Source organism: Arachis hypogaea, chromosome 13 (genome assembly GCF_003086295.3).
Source record: "Arachis hypogaea cultivar Tifrunner chromosome 13, arahy.Tifrunner.gnm2.J5K5, whole genome shotgun sequence".
Lineage (NCBI taxonomy): Eukaryota > Viridiplantae > Streptophyta > Magnoliopsida > Fabales > Fabaceae > Arachis > Arachis hypogaea.
This window is the reverse complement of record NC_092048.1, coordinates 63525328-63545398: the sequence shown is the minus strand read 5'-3', so window position 1 is coordinate 63545398 and position 20071 is coordinate 63525328. Positions and strand designations below refer to the sequence as shown.

General features: G+C 37.7%; 1 non-coding gene across 1 annotated transcript; it reads left to right on the top strand.

Moving 5' to 3' along the window:
- Positions 1 to 7731: 7731 nt before the first annotated feature.
- Positions 7732 to 7835, top strand: LOC112739129 (small nucleolar RNA R71). The gene has a single exon (XR_003170069.1). It is a non-coding gene; the product is annotated as a small nucleolar RNA R71 (small nucleolar RNA).
- The last annotated feature ends 12236 nt before the right edge of the window (positions 7836 to 20071 follow it).

Below are 20071 nucleotides of genomic sequence, written 5' to 3'. Positions count from 1 at the left end.
CTAGTGCAGGTAATGAGCTCATTTGTCGGTTTCTACCCGCTCCCGACGTAACCCAGCATTACTAGCCGGATATGGCTTTCCTGTTGGCTATACCCCTGTGTACAGGAAATAACCCCTCTGCCACCACAGGGTCCACTGCACACAGGAAATAACACATCTGCCACTGTAGGGTTGTATGCCGACACACCTTCTGTATACAGGAAATAACCCCTCTGCCACTACAGAAATGGAACAGGTGGTCACGGTACTTCTGTAGCAGGAAATAACCCCTCTTCCTTACAGAAATAAAATATGGATCTGTACCGCAGGAAAGCGTTTCTCAGTGGTTGCACCATTATCTATCTGACTGCTACAATGCAGTAGATGAACATATAGATATCTCTGAGGTTGCCTTAATGCAACAGATGACCTCTCAATAGGTCCTCTACTCTTTATCATATTACTCTCTTCGCTTTGTCTCTTTATTCTGCTTTGTTTGTTCCTTTCTCTGCGCTTCCTCACTTTATTCTGCTTTCTCTATTTAACGTATGTATTTAAAGCTTATGTAAATTTCGGTATGATTAGTTAGCCTGCCCCAAGTATAGGTTCATTAAGTCTATACTGAAACAGTTTAACTTTTCATATAATACCTAACCCTATTCGCAAATCAAGAACTAACTATGTTGCCCTAGTTCGTTCACTAGTCTTTGTCTGTTTCTCTGTTGTTAAAACTTTACAGACTTTTTCTTCGATTTTTATCTTTTCTTCAACTTTTTATCTTTTATTTATCTTTGCCTCACTAATATGTTTTTACCACTCCCTAAGTGTTTTATGAAGGTAATTATGAGATTCTGCGCTTAAAGTTGTCTTTCTAAAGCTTTTATAGAAAACTGCCTTTTTCGCATTATTTTATTATTTTTATTAAAATATTATTTTTAATTAAATATTATTATTTAATATTTTATTATTATTTATTATTTTATTAATATATTTTCGAAAATTAACTTTACTTTAACCTTTAACCTTTAAAATTCACTTTTTACCACCCGTAACTTTTAATATTTCTACTTTTACCACCCTAACTTCCAGAAATTACCATATAACCCCTTAAACACCAAAAATTTTACTTCCTTGCTCTTTTATGAATCAAAAAGGTGTTCTTCATTGTTCTTCACCACACTCAAAGTGTTCTTCATGTTCTTCATAAATTCTTCAGATTCTTTCTCTGTTTTTACCCGTTTTTCAGTCTTTTCAGCAACCGATTTTTACTATAATTCATAATAAATTAGCAGCCACTAAAACCCCATATTTTCTACATGATTTCAACACAAATTGAACCTCAATTTAAGCTTAGGGTTTCGTTTTTTCCAGCTGCCCAAGAACATGAACTTTAAAGCTTGAATTTCATCAAATTTCATCAAAATTTCACCAAATTTTCACCAAGAATCAATCATATATGCAACCAATTTTTAGCACAGCCAAATAATAAAATATTCACACAACTCAAACACAAATAATCAAGATTAATTTCGTGACACCCTACCTGGTCTTGCTGCTCCTAATTCAATCAAACTTTCAGGTGGTCCTTAAACACTTTTTCCTCCTAAATCACATCAAGAAAACACATATTTAAGCATGTTTCCTTGAAACTGAATCAAAAGAGAGATGGTACAGCCAACTCACCTTGATCCCAACCTTGATAAGTCATATGTTCATGTAGAGAAAGAAGAGAGGATCATTTTGGTCGGATTGGAATTTTGATTTGAGTTTTAGTTCAGCAGAAATCAAGCTTTGAAGATTTGGAACTAAGAACTTTTCTCTCTTTTTCTCTCTACCTATTTTCGGCCACAAAGTGAAAATGAGCCAGCCTTGGGGGTTTTGGGGGTGTAAGGTGAGTTGTGATTGGTTGGCTTGAAGGTGGATTAAAATAATATTAAAATATCTCAGGTGTATAACTACTAAAACTAGATGTATCGGAACACTTGTGAAAACATCTCTAAAAATTATTTTCTGAGCTACTAGCATAAATGACACTAGTAACATATTTATTATGAGAATAAAACATTTATAATGAGGCCTTAGCATTGCTAAAGTCATCAGAGAGTGCTGGTGCTAAGCTGCACCAGTAAATTGTGTACCCGGTTAAACCGGTTTTCTATTTTTAACTAAAACTGACCAGGTAACCTTATAATATTATTCAAGAAGCTTTTAATACTAATATAATGATAACATCATCCTATTATCTCTCTTCTCTCATAAATCGAGTCTGGTTTGTCAAACTGAGACTATTTACGAAAAACCGAATTAAAACTCCTAACCGATATGGTTCAAAAACTAGGTTCTTCGTGATTGCATTATCGAGCTTGTCTCGGAAAAGGTTCTAACTTAAAGATGACATAATGACAATGAGGATTGAGATACTTGATGATATATCAAAGGTTTTCCCCTTACTGATCTTCCGGAGAAATTCGTACTTTCAGAAAAGATCTCGCGTACTCGAAAATTGGGGTTGTTACATTCTACCCTCCTAACAGAAAATTTTGCCCTCAAAATTTCAGTTACCTGAAAATAAATGCGGGTAATCGGCTTTCATCTTATCTTCCAATTCCCAAGTGTGCTCTTCTTCTCCTCTTTGTCCCCAAGCTACTTTGACTAAGCGAACAGTCTTGCCTCTCAGCTGCTTATCATTTCTTTCTACGATCTGAACTGGTGATGCTTGATATGTCAAATCGTTTCGTAACTGTACTGTCTCTGGTTGTAAAATATGACTCTCGTCGGGAATATATTTCTTAAGTTGCGATACATGAAAAACATCATGAAGGTTTTACAAATATGGAGGAAGGGCTACTTGATAAGCTACTAGACCGACTCTTTTAAGTATTTGGAAAGGTCCTATGTATCGAGGGTTAAGCTTTTTAGTCTTAAGGGCTCTACCTATTCCAGTAGTCGGGGTTACTTTAAGAAAGACATGGTCTCCCTCACTAAACTCTAAGGGTCTACGTCTATTATCGGCATAGCTCTTTTGACGGCTCTGTGCTGTCTGGATCTTCTGGCGAATCCCCTTTATCTTCTCAGTAGTTTCTTGAACACAGCTACTTTATGATTCTTGGCCGTGGCCCTAAGCACTTTATTTTCCAGTATTACCACCGGATACATAAATGCCACAGACACATAACTGGTTGAACCTTTTCAGATTGTGACTCAGCTTTACTGAAGTCCCCAATTAGAGGTGTCCAGGGTTCTTAAGCACACTCTGCTTTTGCTTTGGACCTTGACTTTAACCACTCAGTCTCAAGTTTTCACTTGACACCTTCACGCCACAAGCACATCGTTAGGGACAGCTTAGTTTAGCCGCTTAGGCCAGGATTTTATTCCTTTAGGCCCTTCTATCCACTGATGCTCAAAGCCTTGGATCCTTTTTATTTACTCTTGCCTTTTGGTTTTAAGGGCTACTGGATTTTTCTGCTTGCTTGTTCTTTTTCTCCTTTTTTTTTCGCTATTATTTTTTTTTTGCAAGCTTTGTATTCACTGCTTTATCTTGCTTCAAGAATCATTTTTATGATTTTTCAGATTATCAAATAACATGTCTCCTTGTCATCATTCTTTCAAGAGCCAACATATTTAACATTCTTAAACATTAAATTCAAAAGACATATGCATTGTTCAAGCATTCATTCAGAAAACAAAAAGTATTGTCACCACATCAATATAATTAAACTAAATTCAAGGATGAATTTGAAACTCATGTACTTCTTGTTCTTTTGAATTAAAACATTTTTCATTTTAAGAGAGGTGATGGATTCATATTCACTACTTTAAGGCATAGACACTTAACTACTAATGATCATATAGTGAAGACACAAACATAGATAAACTTTTAACATAAAAAATGAAAAACAGAAAATTTAAGATCAAGGAATGAGTCGACCTTAGTGATGGTGGCATTTTCTTCTTGAGGAACCAATGATGTCCTTGAGCTCTTCTATGTCTCTTCCTTGTCTTTGTTGCTCCTCCCTCATTGCTCTTTGATCTTCTCTAATTTCATGGAGGATGATGGAGTGCTCTTGATGTTCCACCCTTAGTTGTCCCATGTTGGAACTTAATTCTCCTAGGGAGGTGTTGATTTGCTCCCAAAAATTCTGTGGAGGAAAGTGCATCCCCTGAGGCATCTCAGGGATTTCTTGGTGATGAGCTTCTTCATGCGTCTCTTGAGATCCATGAATAGGCTCTCTTGTTGCTCCATCCTTTTCTTAGTGATGGGCTTGTCCTCATCAATGAGGATATCTCCCTCTATGTCAACCCCAGCCGAATTGCATAGATGGCAAATGAGGTGAGGAAAAGCCAACCTTGCCATAGTGGAAGACTTGTCAGCCACCTTGTAGAGTTCTTGAGGTATAATCTCATGAACTTCCACTTCCTCCCCAATCATGATACTATGGATCATGATGGCCCGGTCTACAGTAACTTCAGACCGGTTGCTAGTGGAAATGATTGAGCGTTGAATGAACTCCAACCATCCTCTAGCTACAGGCTTAAGGTCCAATCTTCTTAGCTGAACCGGTTTGCCTTTTGAGTCAATTTTCCATTGATCTCCTTCCACACATATGTCCATGAGGACTTGGTCCAACCTTTGATCAAAGTTGACTCTTCTTGTGTAGGGGCGTGCATTTTCTTCCATCATTGGCAAGTTGAACGCCAGCCTTACATTTTTCGGACTAAAATCTAAGTATTTCCCCCGAACCATGGTGAGCCAATGCTTTGGATTCGGGTTCACACTTTGATCATGGTTCCTAGTGATCCATGCGTTTGTATAGAACTCTTGAACCATTAGGATTCTGACTTGTTGAATGGGGTTGGTTAGGACTTCCCAACCTCTTCTTTGGATCTCATGTCGGATCTCCGGATACTCATTTTTCTTGAGTTTGAAAGGGACCTCGGGGATCACCTTCTTCTTGGCCACAACATCATAGAAGTGGTCTTGATGGGTTTTGGAGATGAATCTTTCCATCTCCCATGACTCGGAGGTGGAAGCTTTTGTCTTCCCTTTCCCTTTTCTAGAGGTTTCTCCGGTCTTAGGTGCCATCAATGGTAATGGAAAAACAAAAAGCTTATGCTTTTACCACACCAAACTTAGAATATTGCTCGCCCTCGAGCAAGAGAAGAAAGAAAAGAAGAAGAAGAAGAGAAAATATGGAGGAGAGTGGGGGGACGTATATTCGACCAAGGTATAGAAGAGAGAGTTGTGTTGTGTGGAAATGAAGGAGGGATGAAGGGGTTTATATAGTGAGGGGAGAGGGGGTAGGTTCGGCCATTTTGGGTGGATTTGGGTGGGAAAGTGATTTTGAATTTTGAAGGTAGGTGGGGTTTATGGGGAAGAGTGGATGGATGTGAGTGGTGGTAGGTGGTGATAGGGAAGAGAGATTGAGGTGATTGGTGAAGGATTATTCGGGAAGGGTGTTTATTGGGAAGAGAGTATGAATGAAAAGAGGGGAGAGTATGAGTGGAGGTAGGTGGGGATCCTGTGGGGTCCACAGATCCTGAAGTGATCCTGTGGGACTCACAGATCCTGAGGTGTCAAGGATTTACATCCCTGCACCAATTAGGCATGCAAAATGCCTTTGCATGCATTTCTGGCATTTAAACACCGAAGTGATGCTTATTCTGGGTGTTCAACGCCTATGTGCAGCATGTTTCTGGCGTTGAACGCCAGCTTCATGCTTGTTTCTGGCGTTCAGCGCCAGCTCTTCTCAGGGTGTATTCCTGGCATTTAAACGCCAAGATGTTGCTTGTTCTGGGCGTTCAACGCCAGATCCATGCTCTGTTCTGGCGTTGAACACCAGCCAGATGCTCCTTACTGGCGTTTAAACGCCAGTAAGTCCTTCCTCCAGGGTGTGATTTTTCTTCTGCTATTTTTGATTCTGTTTTCAATTTTTGTATTTATTTTGTGACTCCACATGATCATGAACCTAATAAAACATAAAAGAACAATAAAAATAAAAATAGAATTAAATAAATAAAAATTGGGTTGCCTCCCAACAAGCGCTTCTTTAATGTCAATAGCTTGACAGTGGGCTCTCACGGAGCCACACAGGTGATCAGGTCAATTTTATAGACTCCCAACACCAAACTTAGAGTTTGAATGTGGGGATTCAACACCAAACTTAGAGTTTGGCTGAGGCCTCCCAACACCAAACTTAGAGTTTAACTGTAGGGGTTTTGTTTGACTCTGTACTGAGAGAAGCTTTTCATGCTTCCTCTCCATTGTTACAGAAGAATAGCCTTGGGCCTTAAACACAAGGTAGTCCCCATTCAATTGAAGGACTAACTCTCCTCTGTTAACATCTATCACAGCTCCTGTTGTGGCTAGGAAGGGTCTTCCAAGGATGATGCATTCATCCTCCTCCTTCCTAGTGTCTAAGATTATGAAATTAGCAGGGATGTAAAGGCCTTCAACCTTTACTAACACGTCTTCTACTAATCCATAAGCTTGTCTTACTGACTTGTCTGCCAATTGTAATGAGAATATGGCAGGCTGTACCTCAATGATCCCTAGCTTCTCCATTACAGAGAGTGGCATAAGATTTATACCTGACCCTAGGTCACACAGAGCTTTCTCAAAGGTCATGGTGCCTATGGTACAGGGTATTAAGAATTTGCCAGGATCTTGTTTCTTTTGAGGTAAAGTTTGCTGAACCCCTATATTCAGTTCACTAATGAGCAAGGGAGGTTCACCTTCCCAAGTCTCATTACCAAACAGCTTGGCATTCAGCTTCATGATGGCTCCTAGATATTAAGCAACTTACTCTTTGGTTACATCTTCATCTGCTTCAGAGGAAGAATAGTCTTCAGAGCTCATGAACGGCAGAAGGAGGTTTAGTGGAATCTCTATGGTCTCTATATGAGCCTCAGATTCCTTTGGGTCCTTAATAGGGAACTCCTTCTTGCTTGAGAGATGTCCCATGAGGTCATCCTCATTGGGATTCACGTCCTCTCCTTCCTCTCTAGGTTCGGCCATGTTGATTATGTTAATGGCCTTGCACTCTCTTTTTGGATTCTCTTCAGTATTGCTTGGGAGAGTACTAGGAGGGGTTTCAGTGATTTTCTTACTCAGTTGGCCCACTTGTGCCTCCAAATTTCTTATGGAGGACCTTGTTTCACTCATGAAACTTAGAGTGGCCTTGGACAGATCAGAGACTAAGTTTGCTAAATTAGAGGTATTTTGTTCAGAGTTCTCTATCTATTGCTAAGAACATGATTGAAAAGGCTTTCTATTGCTGAGCCTGTTTCTTCCACCATTATTAAAGCCTTGTTGAGGCTTTTGTTGATCCGTCCATGAGAAATTTGGATGATTTCTCCATGATGAATTATAGGTGTTTCCATAAGGTTCACCCATGTAGGGTTATCAGGATCATAAGCTTCTTCTTCAGAAGATGCCTCTTTAGTACTGTTGGATGCATTTTGCCATCCATTCAGACTTTGGAAAATCATGTTGACTTGCTGAGTCAACACTGTTCTGAGCCAATATGGCATTCAGAGCATCAATTTCAAGATCTCCCTTCTTCTGAGGCGTCCCATTACTTACAGGATTCCTCTCAGAAGTGTACATGAACTGGTTATTAGCAACCATGTCAATGAGTTCTTGAGCTTCTGCAGGCATTTTCTTTAGGTGAATGGACAGAATGGTCCGGTGACATCTTGGAGAACTCAGACAGACCATAATAGAATATATCCAGAATGGTCCATTCTGAAAGTATGTCAGGAGGACACCTTTTGGTCATCTGCTTGTATCTTTCCCAAGCTTCATAGAGGGATTCACCATCTTTTTGCTTGAAGGTCTGAACATCCACTCTAAGCTTGCTCAGCTTTTGAGGGGGAAAGAACTTAGCCAAGAAGGCCGTGACCAGCTTATCCCAAGAGTTCAGGCTATCTTTAGGTTGTGAGTCCAACCATGTTCTAGCTCTGTTTCTTACAGCAAAAGGGAAAAGCATGAGCCTGTAGACTTCAGTATCTACTCCATTAGTCTTAACAGTCTCACAGATCTGCAGGAATTCAGTTAAAAACTGGTAGGGATCTTCTGATAGAAGTCCATAGAATTTGTAGTTCTGTTGTATTAGAGTAACTAATTGAGGTTTCAGCTCAAAATTATTTGCTCCAATGGTGGGGATTGAGATGCTTCTTCCATCAAACTTGGAAATAGGTGTAGTATAATCACCAAGCATCCTCCTTGTATTATTATTATTTTCGGCTGCCATCTCCTCTTCTTTTTTGAAAATTTCTGTAAGATTGTCTCTGGATTGTTGTATTTTAGCTTCTCTCAGTTTCCTCTTCAGAGTCCTTTCAGGTTCAGGGTCTGCTTCAACAAGAATGTTCTTGTCTTTGCTCTTGCTTATATGAAAAAGAAGGGAACAAAAAAAGAAGAGGAATCCTCTATGTTACACTAAAGAGGTTCCTTATTGTTAGTAGAAGAAGAAAGGGAATTAGAGTGAAGAAGAATGGATAATCCAAACACAAGGGTGAGGATAGGAGCAGAGATATGAGATGAAGAGAAGTGTTAGTAAGTAATTAAATAAATAGAAGGAGATGAGAGAGAGAAGTTTTCGAAAATAATTTTTGAAAAGGAGTTGATGATTTTCGAAAATTAAAGGGGAAATAAAATTAAAATTAAAATTTAAAATAATTAATTAATTAAAAAGAATTTTTGAAAAAGAGGGAGGAATTTTCGAAAATTAAAGGTAGAGAGTTAGTTGGGCAGTTTTGAAAAATATAAGAAACAAGCAAAAAGTTAATTAGTTAGTTGAAAAAGATTTGAAAATCAATTTTGAAAAGATAATAAGATAAGAAGTTAGAAGAGATATTTTAAAATCAAATTTTTGAAAAAGATAAGATTTAAAAAGATATGATAGAAAGATATGATTGAAATTAGCTTTGAAAAAGATTTGAATTTTTAAAAATCAAAATTAATGACTTGACTCACAAGTAATCACTAGACATGATTCTAGAACTTAAAGTTTGAATCTTTCCTAACAAGCAAGTAACAAACTTGAAATTTTTGAATCAAAACATTAATTGTTGATAATATTTTCAAAAATTATGAGATAAAATTGAGAAAAATATTTTTGAAAAATATTTTTAAAATTTTCGAAAATAAATAAGAAAAATGAAAAAGATTTGATTTTTGAAAAAGATTTTGAAAAAGATAAGATTTTCATATTGAAAATTTGATTTGACTCATAAGAAACAACTAGATTTTTAAAAATTTTGAAAAAGTCAACTCAAATTTTCGAAAATTTATGAGAGAAAAAAGGAAAGATATATTTTTGATTTTTGAATTTTTAATGAGGAAAGAGAAAAACATGAAAAATAACACATAACATAAAAATTATGAATCAAAACACACAATGCATGCAAGAACACTATGAATGTCAAGATGAACACCAAGAACACATTGAAGATCAAGATGATCATCAAGAACATGTGTTTGAAAAATTTTTTATGCAAAGAAAACATGCAAGACACCAAACTTAGAAATCTTTAATGCTTAGACACTATGAATGCAAAGATGCACATGAAAAACAACAAAAGACACAAAATAAGAAAACATCAAGATCAACCAAGAAGACTTACCAATAACAACTTGAAGATCATGAAGAACACTATGAATGCATGAATTTTCAAAAAAAGCATAAATTTTTAGAAAAAATGCAATTGACACTAAACTTAAAAATTGACTCAAGACTCAAACAAGAAACATATATATATATATATATATATATATATATATATATATATATATATTTGTATTTTATTTTACTTTTTTCGAAAACATATAGGAAAAAGGAAGTAATGAATTCAAAGTCCTCAATCAAAATCCCATGAATCATACCAGGTTAGTCTAAAGCTTGATGGCCAGACAAGCTTCAGCATATTATTTTGAAACTCTAGAATTCATTCTTAAAAATTTAGAATAATTTTCGAAAACAAAAGGAAAAAATAATTTTTTTTTTGGAAGATTTTTGAAAACAATTTTTTTTTTGAAAATAAAACGAAAAAGAAAATTACCTAATCTGAGCAACAAGATTAACCGTCAGTTGTCCAAACTCGAACAATCTCCGGCAACGTCGCCAAAAACTTGGTGTGCGAAATTGTGATCTAGATTTGAAATTGTTGTTCGAAATTGATTCCCTGGCAATGGCTCCAAAAACGTGTGCACAATACCATGGTCCAAACATAACTTCACAACTTCGCGCAACTAACCAGCAAGTGCAATGGGTTGTCCAAGTAATACCTTATGTGAGTAAGGGTCGAATCCCACGGAGATTGTTGGTATGAAGCAAGCTATGGTCATCTTGTAAATCTCAGTCAGGCGGATTAAATGGTTGCAGAGTTTTAATAATTAAAAGATAAATAAAACATAAAATACAGATAGAGATACTTATGTAATTCATTGGTGAGAATTTCAGATAAGCGTATAAAGATGCTTTCGTCCCTCTGAACCTCTGCTTTCCTGCTTTCTTCATCCAATCCTTCCTACTCCTTTCCATGGCAAGCTGTATGTAGGGAATCACCGTTGTCAATGGCTACTTCCCATCCTCTCTATGAAAATGGTCCGATGCGCTGTCACTGCATGGCTAATCATCTGGAGGTTCTCGATCATACTGGAATAGGATTCACCCTCCTTTTGCGTCTGTCACTACGCCCAGTACTTATGAGTTTGAAGTTCGTCACAGTCATCCCTTCCCGGATCCAACTCGGAATATCGCAGACAAGGTTTAGACTTTCCGGATCTCAAGAATGGCCATCCATGGGTTCTAACTTATACCACGAAGATTCCAATATCTCAGACTCAGTCCTCTGTATTAGATATCCAAGAGATACTCATTCTAGCTTGTTTGCATGTAGAACGGAAGTGTTTGTCAGGCACGCGTTCATAGGTGAGAATGATGATGAGTGTCACATAATCATCACATTCATCATGTTCTTGGGTGCGAATGGATATCTTAGAATAGGAATAAGCTTGAATTGAATAGATAAACAGTAGTACTTTGTATTAATTCATGAGGAACAGCAGAGCTCCACACCTTAATCTATGGAGTGTAGAAACTCTACCGTTTGGAAATACATAAGTGATAATGGTCCAGGCATGGCCGAATGGCCAGCCCCCATGAAAGTCTAAGATAGCATAAAACTAATCAAAGATCGCTTACGAGGATAGCATAAAGTCCTATTTATACTAAACTAGTTACTAGGGTTTACAGAAATGAGTAAATGATGCAGAAATCTACTTCCGGGGCCCACTTGGTGTGTGCTTGGGATGTGCTTGAAGTTTACACGTGGAGAGGTCATTCTTGGTGTTGAACGCCAGTTTGTAACGTGTTTCTGGCGTTGAACTCCACTTTGCAACTTGTTTCTGGCGCTGAACGCCAGACTGCAACATGGAACTGGCGTTCAACGCCAGTTTGCGTCATCTAAACTCGGGCAAAGTATGGACTATTATATATTACTGGAAAACCCTGGATGTCTACTTTCCAACGCAATTAGAAGTGCGCCATTTGGAGTTCTGTAGCTCCAGAAAAAACCACTTTGAGTGCAGGGAGGTCAGAATCCAACAGCATCTGCAGTCCTTCTTTAACCTCTGAATCACAGAAAAACACACAACTCATAGTAAAGTCCAGAAATGTGATTTTTAATTAAAAACTAATAAAAATATACTAAAAACTAACTAAATCAAACTAAAAACTATGTAAAAATAATGCCAAAAAGCGTATAAATTATCCTATCATCAGGGAGCTTTTGGCATTTTGGAGAACTACACTCTGTATATTTTACTTTCTCTGCAACTTCTAGTTTTATTTTGAAAATGTACTTTTCATTTATGCTTTCCATTTCCAGAGCTATGAACAACTAAACCCCTTTCATTGGGTTAGGGAGCTCTGTTGTAATTTGATGGATCAATAATAGTTTTCATTATTCTTCTTCTTTCTTTTCTCTTGATTTTACTAGAAAGCTTTCAATCTTCATCCTATTGGGTAGTTGTCTTGGAAAAGAAGCTATTCATACTTGGATCTCTTCGGAATCTTGGAAGAGGAATGAAGAGATCATGCTAGAAATGCTTTCTCATGTTGGACCAAATTGGGGTTTGGATGGATATAGTGACATATAATCCTACCAACACTTTGATTTGGGAATACATGTGGTATAATCAGTGACCATACTTCATCTCTTCTCATGAGCAATTAGACCAAGGAATCGGCTATTGATCAAGATTTGAGAGATTGGGTTGCCAAGGAATTGGAATCCAATCACTTAAGATTGCCAAGGAGATCAATGAATGCATTGATTGAGGAAGAGATGAGAATGAACTTGATCCGGAGAATACAACATCTCCTGAGCCCAATGAATCCCTCATTTCTGATCTTACCTGTAACGGCCTAGCTTTTAGCCTCGAAGAAACAGCGGTTTTTCGGGATCAAACGGAAATTTTATGGAATTTTTAGAAATTTTAGTGCATATAAGCACCTCTACTGCACAGGTGCTGTGTCATCAAGCTGCTGAGTCAGCAGCTTGACTGCACCAGACACCTCTCCTAATCTAAGCAGGCACATCGCGAAAAATTGCATTTTTGAGCCACTTCGAGTCCGAATTTCAAAATTCTGATTTTCGTGGTTAGTCTCTAAGTGACGAGCCGGTCTCGAATTTTGAGAGAAAAATTATATTAATATAATATTCATATATTATTATTTTATTTGGAATATTATAGTATTATTTTCTTTGCTGTGGTTAATGTTCATCTATGTTTAGTAATATAATAACTGAGCTAGAAAATCTACCAGTAATGGATAATACCGGCATTCCTAGATGAACTTAGCAATGCTAATGCTTCATCATATATCATTTATTCTCATGATTATCATGTTACTAGTATAATTTATACTAGTAAAGCTCATGCTTATCCTTTAGTAGTGTAATCTGATGTATCTAGTTTTTGTAATTATCTCCAGAATGATATTTTATTATTAAACTCTGATGAGTCAGCACCCAGTGACACGTGGCTCTCCCAGAGTTAGCCACCACATGTTTCCTTTCTTTCTCTCCAAGCCAAGCTTTCTTAAGGAAAAAGTAAGAAACACTTGTATTTTAATACATCTAGCTTTAGTAATTATCCTTTATTGAGATATTTTTACACCAAACTTTAGGATAATGCTTATCCTAACCCCACAAATCCCTAGGCTCATCATTACCATCAACTTTTCTTCCAAACAAGCTAGAACTTTCGAAATCCTTGAGAGAGAAATGGAAGAACTTCCATGAAAACTTCCATGAACACCTGAGCTTCTTTCTCCGTTCTTTCTCAAACTAAAACCCCTATCAAAAATCTAATCCGACCAAAATGTTCATCTCTTCCTCCTCTTCATTTCTATGACAATTTTTAAGGATTAAATCAAGGATCTCTTTTTCAATCACCATAGGCTCTAAGAAAACGTGATTTCTAGCTGATTTAAGGTGTAAAAGTGCTTTTTGAAGCTTGTTCTTGGTTCCATTCTTGGCAGCTGCAAAGGAGGTAAGGTTTGGTAAATTAATCAATGATTGGTTGTGTTCTTGAAGTTTTAAATCAGATCTTGTTGCTTGAGGCTTGATTTTGAGTGTTTGTGTGGTGATCATGAAATCTTGTTGATTAATGCTTGGAAATCAAGTTTTTGATGGTTCTGAAGTTGTTGTTGTTGTTGCTGGAAAACGTGGATTTCCAGCCATGAAATTCATGGTATTTGATATGTTTTTGATCTGTATTTGATGGCAAAAATGTTGCTCTTTGGTTTGGTCAAAATCAGGTAAAAATTGGTTACCGAAACGATTGAAAAACTAGTTGAAAATCAAGCTGAAATCTAATGAACTTTTGGAAAAAATGTTTTTGGTCTTTGAAGGACAAGAAAACGTTGGTTTTGATGATTTTGGGGTCAAATTATAATTATTAGAAAGTTTGGGGTTGAAAGTTAATTAATGGAAAGTTGAGGGACCAAAGTGCAAATATTAGAAGTTAAAGGGTCAAAATGCAATTTCCAAAAAGTTCAGGAGTCAAAATGCAATTTTTGAAAATTAAATAAAATATTATTATTTTAATATTAAAATAGTAAAAGTATTATTTTATTAATAATATTATTTTATTAATAATAACAAAATATTGACAAAAAGGCAGTTTTCTCTAAAAGCTTTAGGAAAGTAGTTTTGAGTCTAGAATTTCCTAATTCTCTTTATTAAATACCTAAGGAAAGGTATAAGAAAGGGTATAGAAGTATGTAAAGTAATGAAACAAGATTTAGAAGCTTGTAATCTTGTTAGAAAGAGAGGGAGTTAAAAGCTAAATAGTAGTGTGCTGTTGTAATGTTGTGATGTATACAGAGAATTATGAAATGAGATCACTGAGATGTTGTGATGCTTGATTTATGATTGTGAAAAGATGATAAAGAAGATAACAAGTGCAGAATCAAAATTCAAAGAGAATAGAGGAAAAGAGGATAAAGATAAAGAGTTAAGTCTTATGGCATGATATTTTATTGTATGTTCATCTGCTGCTTTTCTGTTGGCCCTAGAGGTCCTGTAGGCCGAAGTTCACCTACAGAGCATTGTTATTCCTGTAGGCCGAAGTTCACCTACAGTGAATATCAATTGTGTATCTCAGGGTGTTGCTCCTGTAGGCCGAAGTTCATCTACAGAGAGTTGTGATACCTGTAAACCGAAGTTCACTTACAGGGGCGCCATTTCTGTGAGCCGAAGTTCACTTACAGAGGTTCCATTTCTATAGGCCGAAGTTCACCTATAGAAAGTTGTTGTGTTGTGATTGAACTATTCCTGTAAGCCGAATTTCACTTACAGGAGTGCTATTTCTGTAGGCCGAAGTTCACCTACAGAGATAAAGCCATATCTAGGACTAGTTCCTAGGTAATGTCGGGCTACAGGGTGTAAACCGACACGTGAGCTCATGGCCTGCATAGGACAGACATGCATCATACTTGGTTGTGCATTTTCTCTGTTATGATTGTTGTATGAATGTTGATTTCTTTGTTTGTATTCTATTCTTTGTGTCTGTGTTTTATTTTCTTGTATTCTTTATTGTGTTCTACTTTCTGATTTCTTAATTTCTTTATTTACTTGTATCTTCTGTTTACTACTTCTCTGTATTCTGCTATTTGTTTGCTAAGCAACATAGAATTAATGAACTTAACTAATAAGCCCGACCTTACTAAGAACTCCCCAGTTCTTACCCCTTCTCTCTCCCTTCTCCCTTCAGATGGAAGCATGAGTATCCTTCCGTAGTTCGCTGATGACAGTTTGAAAAGAGGATTCCGCTCTAGATAGTCTTCTGAGTCTAGGGTGAATCTCATTCTCTGTTAATATGTATATACTGTGTGACCAGCCAATGTCTGCACCCCGTTTGTACGTGAACTTTAACCTAAATCCTTTGTACGAGACTCCTATTGTGTGGTTACTTGATGAGGTACCAGAGAGATGTCATATGGCTATGTCTGATCGTGCAGAGGAGTAACAGATGATGTTTTACCTTTTGATGACATTTCACTTGACTTGAGTCTTGAAGACCTAGATAACACATTCCCTCGCTTTAGTAGTTTAGAGGGACTAGGTGAGTTAAGAGTCTAGGCTAGCCTAGGCGCCAGCTTATGGACTCCTTGAACAGGTCAGGGCCTGGGATGTTGTATATATATATATATATATATATATATATATATATATATATATATATATGTATAAGGTTATTATCTAGCTATATCTAGGGGTGTTCTAACTAAAGATCTATGATCTAATAAAGGCTGGATGACTGAATGATGTCAGTTGTTTGAGATGTATGAATTTATATAAATGTGTGTTTACTTTTGACTGCTTATCTTGTTGTTACTTATGATATCATCTATGTATGTTCATGCCTGACAACTTAAATGTTTTGAAAAAAAAATTACCCCGCAAAATAACAACACTTCAACAACGAATCAGGCTCATATGAGAAATAATAGATAATAATTATGAAGACAAATTAGTAGCACTCAGTTTCCGGTATGATCTAGACATACTGAAAATTGGGTCGTTACATTACCCATTCTCTTTACTTTCTGCCATTTACTTTTATGTTCATTTCCCCAAATCCCCATTTAAGATTCTGCAATTTACTTTCCGCCATTTACGTTTTGCTCTTTATTTCCAGCATTTACACTTTCTATTATTTACTTTCCCGCCATTTACGTTTCTGCAAATATCAACTCAATTTCTGCTTAGCTCAACTAGAACATTCCTTTGATTAAAGTTTCTTAACCAATCAATCCCTGTGGGATTCGACCTCACTCTATTGTGAGTTTTTACTTGACAAAAATTTGGTATACTTGCCGAGGGAAATTTGTTGGAGACAAGTTTCCATGCATCAAGTTTATGGCGCCGTTACCGGGGATTGATTTTGTATCAACAATGATTAAATTGGTGGATAACTAGATTGAGCATTTTTCTTTTGTTTGATTTAATTTCATTTGTGATTTACTTTCAGTTTTAGTTATTTTCTTCCCTTTACCCCTTACCGTTGTGGTGTTATCTTTAATTTTTTTTCTACAATTCAGTTCACTAACCCACTAACTGTTTGATATATTGCATCACTCACTCTAACAGCATTCCTAACAAGAGTAAACTCCATACAATTTCTCTCTTGCTTTTGCTCTGTTGGTTGTATGACAGGTAGAAAAAGCAGAGTTTTAACTTCCTTTGATTCTGAACCTGAGAGGACCCTCCTTAGATTAAGGAGGGAAGCAAGAGGAAAGAGAGTCGTTAGTGCTGAGGAAGATGAGGAGTATTTTGAACCAGACATGGATGAGAATATGGAGAACCATCATGAAGAAGAGGCTCACAACCATGGCAGAGAAGGTCCAGTGCATCATGCTGGATAAGAGAGAAGAGTTTTAGGCTCTTATATAAATCCAAACCCAGGAAACTGTGGAAGTAGCATCCAAAAGCCAACCATACATGCCAATAACTTTGAACTAAAGCCACAGCTCATCACCCTTGTTCAGAACAACTGTTCATTCGGAGGAAGTGTCCAAGAAGACCCTAATCAACATCTAACCACCTTCTTGAGGATATGTGATACTGTGAAGTCTAATGGTGCTCATCCTGACACCTATAGATTGCTTATGTTCCCCTTTTCACTCAAGGACAAAGCATCTAAATGGCTGGAATCTTTCCCGAAGGAGAGTTTAACAACCTGGGAAGATGTGGTGAACAAATTCTTGGAGAGATTCTATCCTCCTCAAAGAATCAACAGGTTGAGAGTTAAGGTACAAACCTTCAGGCAACAAGATGGTGAAACTCTCTTTGAAGCATAGGAGAGGTTTAAGGACTTGACAAGAAGGTGCCCGTAAGATATGTTCAATGAATGGGTGCAGTTACACATTTTCTATGAAGATCTTTCTTATGAATCAAAGAAGACAGTAGACCACTCATCTGGGGGTCTCTGAACAAGAAGAAGACCTTTGAAGAAGCCATAGATGTCATTGAGACTGCAGCTGAGAATGACTACTTCTATGCTTCTGAAAGAAGCAACACTAGAGGAGTGATGGAGCTAAACAACGTGGATGCGCTGCTGGCTCAAAACAAGATGATCACCAAGTAGCTGGCTGACCTTACCAAGAAGATGGAAAGGAACCATGTAGCAGCAATCACTACCTCATCAGCAGCTCAAGAAGGAGGGAATGCAGAGGGAGAGGATGATCAGGAACAAGCCAACTACATTGGGAACTCACCTAGGCAGACCCATGATCCATAGTCCAAAACTTATAATCCTGGTTGGAGGAACCACCCAAACTTTGGGTGGGGAAATCAACAAGATCAAGGCCAAGATCAGAGACGTCACAACCCTAACAACAATGCAGCTCACCAACATTCCACATAGAGATCATATCAGCACCCACCTAACAACACCTCTCAACATCCATATCCAAACCAAAATGGCCCTTCTCATCCCTCCAATCTCAACTCACCATCATCCGAAGATAGACTCTCAAGGATTGAGACTCTACTTGAAGGCATATATAAAGAAATCCAAGATAACAAGGTGTTCAAGGAGGAGGTGCGAGCCAATATCAAAAACCAGGGAGACACCATCAAGATGCTAGAATTTCAAGTGGGATACCTCTTTGAGAAGATTCCCAAACCTACTAACAGCTTCCCAAGTGACACAGAGAAAAACCTGAGAGGTGAAGCAAAGAAAGTAAGATGGGAAGAATGCAAGATGGTCACTATAAGTGATAGGGGGACTGAGGAAGAGCTGAGCAAACCCTTCGAACACTCTAGAGATACTTCAGCAGAGAAGCAGGAAGAGGGTCACCAAGAAACCAAAACTACACAGAAGGAGATTCTGAACCTCTATGCACCTTTTCCCCAAAGACTCAAGGGTGGCGTAGAAAAGAGAATATACTCAAATTTCCTCAACATGTTTGCATCCCTTCATGTAAACATACCATTCATCAAGGCTCTCCAACAAATGCCCTCATACATTAAGTGCATAAAGGAGCTGCTGACCAGGAAAAGCTCACTCAAAGAAGGGCAAACAATAGTGATGAATAAAGAGTGCAGTGCTCTCATTCAACCAGAGTTGCCTACAAAAAGGAAAGATCCAGGGAGTTTTCACATCCCCTGTGCCATAGGAGAAACAAGGTTTGATAAAGGACTCTGTGACCTGGGAGCAAGCATCAACTTAATGCCTTTATCCCTTATGAAGAAGCTGCAGATCAATGAGCTAACGCCCAAAGATATAGTCATCAAGCTGGCTGACAAAACTCAAAAACAAGCAGTAGGAGTGGTTGAAAACGTGTTGGTAAAGGTTGGGAACTACTTCCTTTCCACATACTTTGTCATATTGGAAATGGAAGAGAGTCACCTTCACCCAATCATATTGGGAAGACCATTCCTAGCTACAGCCAGAGCGCTTATAGATGTGGAGCGAGGATAGCTAATACTGAGGATACATGATGAACAACTCGCATTCAATGTCTTCAAACCCTCACAAGAAGCAGATCAAGAAAACAAGGAACCAAAGGAAGATCACGACAAGGCACTGGTGGAAGAAACAAGCACTGAATCACAAACTGTAGACCTGGGAATCCCTTTGGTTGGTAAACAAAACAGTCAGAAGATGCAACAGCTAAAGGAAACCGAAGAGGAGCCAAACCCACCAGAATCATATGAGACCAGCCCCGTCCAAGTGGTCCCCAAGAAAGGAGGAATCACTGTAGTACCCAATGAAAGGAATGAACTCATCCCTACAAGAACGGTCATAAGATGAAGGATGTGCATTGACTACAGAAAACTCAATGAAGCTACAAGAAAAGATCACTTCCCACTCCCCTTCATGGATCAGATGTTGGAAAGACTTGTAAGACACGCATATTACTGTTTCCTAGATGGTTACTCAGGATATAATCAAATAGTGGTTGATCCGAGAGACCAGGAGAAAACGTCATTTACTTGCCCATATGGAGTGTTTGCATACAGGCGCATGCCATTTGGGCTATGTAATGCTCCTGCAACGTTTCAATGCTGCATGCTTTCTATCTTCTAAGATATGATAGAAAAATTCATTGAAGTCTTTATGGATGACTTTTCAGTATTTGGGGATTCTTTTCCTAATTGCCTAAATCACCTTGCCCTAGTGTTAAAAAGATGTCAAGAAACTAATATGGTCTTGAATTGGGAAAAATGTCACTTTATGGTGACAGGAGGAATAGTCCTTGGCCATAAGGTTTCTAACCAAGGCATTGAGGTAGACAGAGCTAAAGTGGAACTCATTGAAAAATTACCCCCACCAAGTGATGTCAAGGCAATTAGGAGCTTTTTAGGGCATGCTGGCTTTTACAGAAGATTTATTAAAGATTTTTCAAAGATAGCCAAGCCCTTAATCAATCTCCTTGTATCTGATATACCATTTGTCTTTGATGAAAAGTGCATGCTATCATTTGAAAACTTGAAAAAGAGGCTGTCCTCTGCCCCTATCATTTTCCCACCTGATTGGAACTTACCATTTGAACTGATGTGCGATGCATCTGAT